The sequence below is a fragment of the Haliotis rubra genome, unplaced genomic scaffold (assembly GCF_003918875.1).
Source record: "Haliotis rubra isolate DU_JTF1 unplaced genomic scaffold, ASM391887v1 Scf1073, whole genome shotgun sequence".
In the NCBI taxonomy this organism is placed as follows: Eukaryota; Metazoa; Mollusca; class Gastropoda; order Lepetellida; family Haliotidae; genus Haliotis; species Haliotis rubra.
The window spans coordinates 240,646-247,769 of NW_025764974.1; the positions used below are offsets into that span (position 1 = coordinate 240,646).

The 7,124-nt window shown below is 38.2% G+C and overlaps 1 long non-coding RNA gene across 1 annotated transcript; it reads left to right on the top strand.

Moving 5' to 3' along the window:
* Positions 1 to 823: 823 nt before the first annotated feature.
* On the top strand, positions 824 to 1,979 carry LOC124280151. The gene is made up of 3 exons (XR_006899593.1): positions 824 to 1,238; positions 1,647 to 1,705; positions 1,943 to 1,979. It is a non-coding gene; the product is annotated as an uncharacterized LOC124280151 (long non-coding RNA).
* The last annotated feature ends 5,145 nt before the right edge of the window (positions 1,980 to 7,124 follow it).

Below are 7,124 nucleotides of genomic sequence, written 5' to 3' on the forward strand. Positions count from 1 at the left end.
TGCGGAGTGTGCGGGTTGTTTTGCCCCTTCCGTACAAGCACATATTTGCTGTACGCTTGTAAACATGGCTTGGTTATTACCAAAACAATCTAAGAACATACCACAGAGCATATGTGAAAGCTCATTCATGACGATAGATTTCCCTCGCCTCCTTTGAAGGGAAGAATAAATAAGATGCACGATTCCCCTTTTCTGGAGTCGACAAACAGGGATGAGGAGTTTCTTCAGCTGGTAATGAACATGAACTTGAAACTACTTTTACCAGCAAATCGAGTTAGAACTCTTACCATACAAACACATAATTCATTGAGATCGGAGCGGATATAAACTTGTTCGTGTCCGGGACACCCACATCTGTGCAGGTTGACCAAGTTTCTCTAACCTGATTAAAAGGCTTTCTTGACGAATTGGTGTTAGAAGGTTTAGTTCAGTTCAGTGTAAATGTGGACGTCCTCCCTGTTTACCTTGTTTCAACATCAGTAACTGCTCTCCGCTCACATCGAAAGATTGGTCACGACACAACTGATTATCTGCACCAACCACTTGAAGTGACAAACATGGTAAGGTTATTGAAAACACGAATTATTTCCAGGTATCCACTAACAATAAATAGCTACTGCTGAAATATATTAATACGAATCTTTTCATTCCTCTGACAGGGCTCTTACCGCCGAGATTAAAGGACGGGTGCCGTCTTTTGCCGTGACACACCTGGATACAGAGAGGCGTTCGGTTGTCTCACACACACACACACACACACACACACACACACTTTCTCAGTTCGATGCTAAAAAGCAACGTCATAATTTAACATTGTCAGAATTTCTAACTGTGATATAGTTGCCTTTGTCACAGACAAAACTCAATGTCTGTTTTATTACTGAAAACAAAGTTCATACTGAGGAATAACACTTTTCATGTTGATGGCTCCCATTATAAACAAGTTAAAGTACGACAATGGGAACAAATGTAGGAGTATGTAATTATGTATATATAAGCAAGTGTATTTTAATTTGTATTTTAATCACTAAGTCTAGCCCTAGCTTAACCACTCAATCTAACCTGCTTCACTTTCACAATAGCACTCTCACCCTTGCGCTTACGTTGTCTATTGTATCTATTGTCTTGCTCCAGCCCCAGGCCCCTTAGTTTCAATAGCAGGGTGTTTTGTGGGTCAGCTATCATTTTCACTTCAGTCTGTCTGGTCACTGGTCACAGCTAGCAACAGCTTATAACAGGTTAGTTTATATTTGGATTGTGTATTTTATGTTTTCATGTTTAGTGTGTGTATGTATTATTTCTTAGCTTCCTTTAAAGCATGTATCATGTTATATGTGGTAAATATTAATCAAATTAACTATCTGTTACATGCAGCATAACTAGGTCTTAGCAATACTTTATATATGTAAGTGTATTGCAGGTAATCTTAGACAGCATTCCCACGAGGATGTTATCTAACTTATTGTGTAGAGTAAACCTAATGTGTACATCTACTTCTTTAAACTAATGCGCCAAACTTTGCATGTATGAATGAATGTATGTATGATGGGATGGCTTATTAGAACAGATATTTTATGTACAGTAGATTGATAATGTACAGATGTAGAATGTTATATATTATTGGATTTGTATATGTTTATGTTCAGGTGTGGCAAACATAGTTCCTGACGTTTGTGACGGTAACGGGCACAGTGCCATACACTCGGTGAGGGTTCTTTCATATTATATTGGAAATAATCATGTTATGTACTTGTATGATGCTACACGTGTATCTTGAAATATAAACATTATATACATATACACATGTCTACTCTGAGACCTCATTAATGAATAGTGATTATATTGATTATATATGATTGCAGTACTTATTGCTAAGCCTCACATGTATTGGCCCATGAAGTATTGTAACGTATTTTGATGCAATGTATTTATTCTTTTACAGGGCCTTCTTCAGTTATTGCCATTAAACTGACATCTACAAAAACTATTTGCCTTTGTGGTATATACCAAACCACACACAATATTATATTCTAAAATATACTGTAAGCCATTAAAAACGCAATTGGTATTTGTTGTCCTGAAACTTACATAAGTTCTATTGAAGATTTTTTCCTGCGATACAGAGGATGTAGGGGTAAAAGGCTGTTATTCTGGCCCATTTTGAGTTCGAGTCCCGGAACATTCCTCTCACATGAACTTTGGTACTTAAAACTGAACCTTTGACATTTCTCGTAAACACAACCACATTCATGAAACATGTTGTGCACATGCATTGCCTGCACCCAGGCCCTGTAAAAGCACAAGGAATTGTGGAACTCAATCACTTTGAGAAAATGCCACACTTGACACAAGACGAAAGGAATCAGGTTATCGGTATGGTCAGCCAAGGTGCTTCAGATGTGATGATTGCCAGGCACTTTAATGTGCATCCATCAACTGTAAATCGACTCGGACAACGTTTTCGGGCTACCGGAAGTGTTGCTGATCGTCCGCGACCTGGTGCACCACCTGTGATAACAGCTCGACAAAACCGCAATATCCTAGTTTCACACTTGCGAAATCGGTTCCTAACAGCTGATGATTAGGCAAGGAGGACAATTGGGACAAGTCAACGTCATTTCAGCGCCCAAAAGGTGCAAGGACGCCTTGCTGCCTTCAACATCCGGTGTCGTCACCCGTACCGTGGTCCAACCTTATTGCATCGCCACAGACTTGCCAGACAGCGATGGGCAGCAAATGGGGCCAATCTTGGCAACAGGACATGGCCAGATGTCATTTTTTCAGATGAATCCAGGTTTAACTTTGCAGATGGACGTCAACAGATTTATCGACGTAAAGGAGAAAGACTTGCGCCAAACTGTGTCCTTGAACATGATCGTTTTGGGGAGGTGTCATGATCAGACCACAGACCATCAGAGGCTGCAGACCATCCAACAGCTGTTCCTGAGAAATGTGTGTCTTTCAATGCCCCAAAGACTGCGAGCATGTCTTGCAGCGCACGGTGGACACACACGATATTGACTGCAAGTGACCCCTCCTTTGTTTGATGTCGTTGTTGCGTCACTGATGTTGTTGTTGACTGGAAATTTTCAGATGAAATTATTCACAGATGTTCACTTAAAAACATATCTGCCAGTTAGGTTTATATATGTTGACATTAGTGTGAGTAAAGAAAGTATGAATGTGAAATTGCATTTTAATGGCTTTTCAGTATATAAGAAACATTTGGCGAACCATTTAATGCAGAATTTCAAAATCGGTGGAAAAGATTCTTAGATGACTGTTTTATAGTCTGAAAGAAGTGAAAGTGATTTGGAATCCCTTTCGAACATGCTACAAAATTTACACCCAAGTTTGTCTTTTACCAAAGGGTAAACAGTAAACATCTTCCTTTCCTTGATGTACATGTTTCAATTTCAAACAACATTGTAGAAACCGACGTATATAATAAAGCTACAGATTCAAAACGGTATCTAGACTACAATTCATGTCACCCACGCCACACAAAAACAGTGTCCCTTACTTTTTGGCGCGAAGAATATGCACCATAGTTTCAAATCCAGACCGTGTAGACTTCAGGCTAAATGAACAAAGAAACTACCCGAGACAAATCGTTAAAGATGCTATATTTAAAAGCAAAACAACTGAAGTGAACTGCTAACTGAAAAGTTAAAGAAAAGGTTCATGAAAATGTCCTTCCATCTGTATCCACATTCAACCCGCGAAATCCTGAACTATTAACTAAAGTTTGTGAAACTCTCCTGTCTTTACAAAAAATGTGACATTTTAAAAGATAAACTGACAAAAGTCAAGTTAATTAAAACAAAAGACAGGGTAAGAGTATCAAGCAAATTTTAACGAGGGCAAACTATATAAAATCTAGTCAGGACATAAAATCTGTAACTAAATGCGAGCGACCAAATTGTGGTACATGCCAATATCTAATAGAGGGATATGTATACCAGTTCAAGACTGATAAAATCTTCGAAGTACATGAAAATATGACATGCGCATCTCAGAATCTGATATATGTCATAAAGAGCAGTGGATGCGGGGAGGAGTATATCGGACAGACGGGAGATACCCTACGTTCAAGAGTGAGAGTTCACAAACAGCAAATTCGGGACCCCTCCTATCGCTGTATCCCACTAAGTGGACATATAGAAAGATGTGGTGGGAACAAAATACCAAACTTCACAATATTCCCATTTACAAAATATTGTCGGACAGTGATGAAAAAATAAAAATAAAATAAAATTATATCATCAAACTGTTCAGACGTAAACTCCGACTTTGTCCATCTGTATACTATAAAATTAATTAGATATTCCACTGTTTGTATATTAATGACCTCAAATTAGAAGATAAAGCTACTCTGTTTTCAATTTTGCGGTCCTTTATCGTTTATTTAAGACCGCTAAATGTAATTACTGTGAATATTGTAGTAGCGGAATATGGGGTGAATGTTGGTGGGTGGATGGAACGCACACAACATAACGCTACTTGTGTTATCAGATGACAGCCTTTTATTATTGACATGAATGTTGGAACAACTCTGAAAATATACATAAATATAACTAAGTATTTGAGCATAAAGGTGTACATATACATGTTTTACACTTTCTATATATTCTTAAATTCAGCTAGCCCTGAGAATGCACTAGCATAAATAAATCTTTAAATATAAATAGCAACCTGAAAACTATTCATACATACATATATCATTTAGGACATTTAGTAAATATATTACAAATATACATGAAGAAAATATATAGAGTTTATTACAACATACACTTACCACTGTGTGGCAGTGAGTGTGCATCAGCTCTCATGCAGTCATGGATCAATCATATATATCATCATGGATCATTCTAAGAAAAGTAAAATACAAACTTGATAATACTACTATTGGTATAAAAAATAAGTAATGATAAAAACAATATTTAATCAACATCACATCCACCCTCACTATTTCATACCACATTCATACGATTATAGAAGTTAATTATGTTTAGACTGGTATTTACCTACCACATACACCATATTTAATGTAAATAGCTAATTGATATTTAATGATATAATGTAGATAAATTACATTTAAACTACACATCCAACCAACTGTAGTGAGGGTTGGAAAACAATAGATACATTTAACTACACACCGATGCATTAATGTAACACTTCTTTAAAAAATACACTATATACAATGCCATATATACACATACAATATATGCACTGACCTGAATAATAACATCTTCATTATGATCCAGAAATGTTCCAGAAAACACAAATATACCACAGTGATGTGATCCTCCACAAAAATCTATGTGACTGCCAACAGGTTATGTGTGACAGCCACCTTTCAGACTAAACAAACAATAGGTGGCAAGCTGACCAGAGAAACTGGGGCAGAGGGACAAAAGAAGCTTGTGCAGAATGTAAGCGCATGGGTCAGACCCTGGCCTGACCCAGTAGAATTAACTATTGTTAAATGAGTAAATGCATAAGTGTAGAAGGTTAACTGAGAAGGTTTTGTTATAAGCTGACACCTATAAAGTATGCAATAACTATCTACAAGTACTTAAAATTGAAACTTCGAAACTATGAAACAAATAATGATTAAAACATGACTTGGCCACAATATGGTAATACGGTACAAAATATGTTAATTAAACATTGGTTTAAGGGAGAAAACTCCGTTTTCTTTAGCGGTATGCACGGTGAGCATGCCACCGGAAAAGGGGAATAACTCTCGGGGTTTTGTGAAGGACGTTTGAAGGTTGTAATGGGTTCTGAAATAAAAGGCTCAACTGCGCACAACTGCACACGTGGTGGAAATGCCAAAACGATCCAAATATGAGCCAAATTAAACTTGAACGTTACAGCGGATTGCCAAACGAAGATGGCGCTACATATACGGAAATTTGAAGCATGAGCGGCAATTCAGAGGTATCGTGATGATCAATACGGATCAGTTATGTTGTTGTGTCTGGAGGACGCTGCTTTGCAATGGTTTCTAGATTTGCCTGATCATGTAAAACAAAGTAAAGACAGACTTTTTTACCACTTTAATGAACACTTTGTCCGTGGTCAAAGTGCATGGCTGTAGGAACAACTGTTGTGGGATCGCACAATGCTTGATGGAGAGCCGCTTGAATCTTACATAGCAGGCGTTCACCAAAAGTGCTCACGTTTAAATAAGACTGAACATGATAAACTCTCTATCTTTATCAGAGGGTTGAAACCTATCCTGCGTGGTCCGGTTATGCAACACAAACCTGAAACGCTCACATGAGCAATCCAACATGCACGATTAGTACATGAGAGTCAGAGTATTGACACAATACAGTCGTACCCAAGCCCAGAGAAATATGCCATAGACGCATTGACATCAGTGATGTCAGGTTTGACAGATCAGATAAAGAAACCCTCAAGGTTTAAGGTGTTACCAATGTGGTGGATTCAATCATTTGGCCAAACACTGCTTGCTGGATATTGGAAAGGAGGGGATAGGAGGTTAATAGGTTGAACTTGAAGTTATTTGAGCAACATTGTGAAAGAAACCTCTAAATTGTTAGATGTGCAGAATACAGACAATGAGCTACCATCCCTCATGCAATGGCCAGAGTGAGAGAATGATGTCGACAATCTTAGCATCATGATCTAAATATGTGGACGACACCCATGACCAGTGGGACAGACATATTCCTTTCATACAGTACTCCTACAAATATAACCCCATGTCACCATTCTTTCTTGTGTATGGACGCTACACATGGACTTTTACGAGTTGATCGCCCAGAGGATCCGACACCTCCAGTGAACATAGACAGTGTGGAGCCTGCCATCCCTAGGTGTCGAAGAGTTACCGGAGTCTTGCAGCCAGAGTGATTCAGTAGAATCCAGTAATGACAATGACACCAACAGTGACTCTCAATATGAAATTGAGAGAATACTCAGGAAAAGATTACTGAACTCTACATGGCAGTACCATGTGAAATGGTTAGGAGTTACAGTAACAAAGACAATTCTTAGGTGCCATTCCATGACCTGACACCTGCTTGTAAGCAGCTTGTTAAATCTTTGCATGACAAATTACCAACCGACAGAAAAAGTCGAAGAAA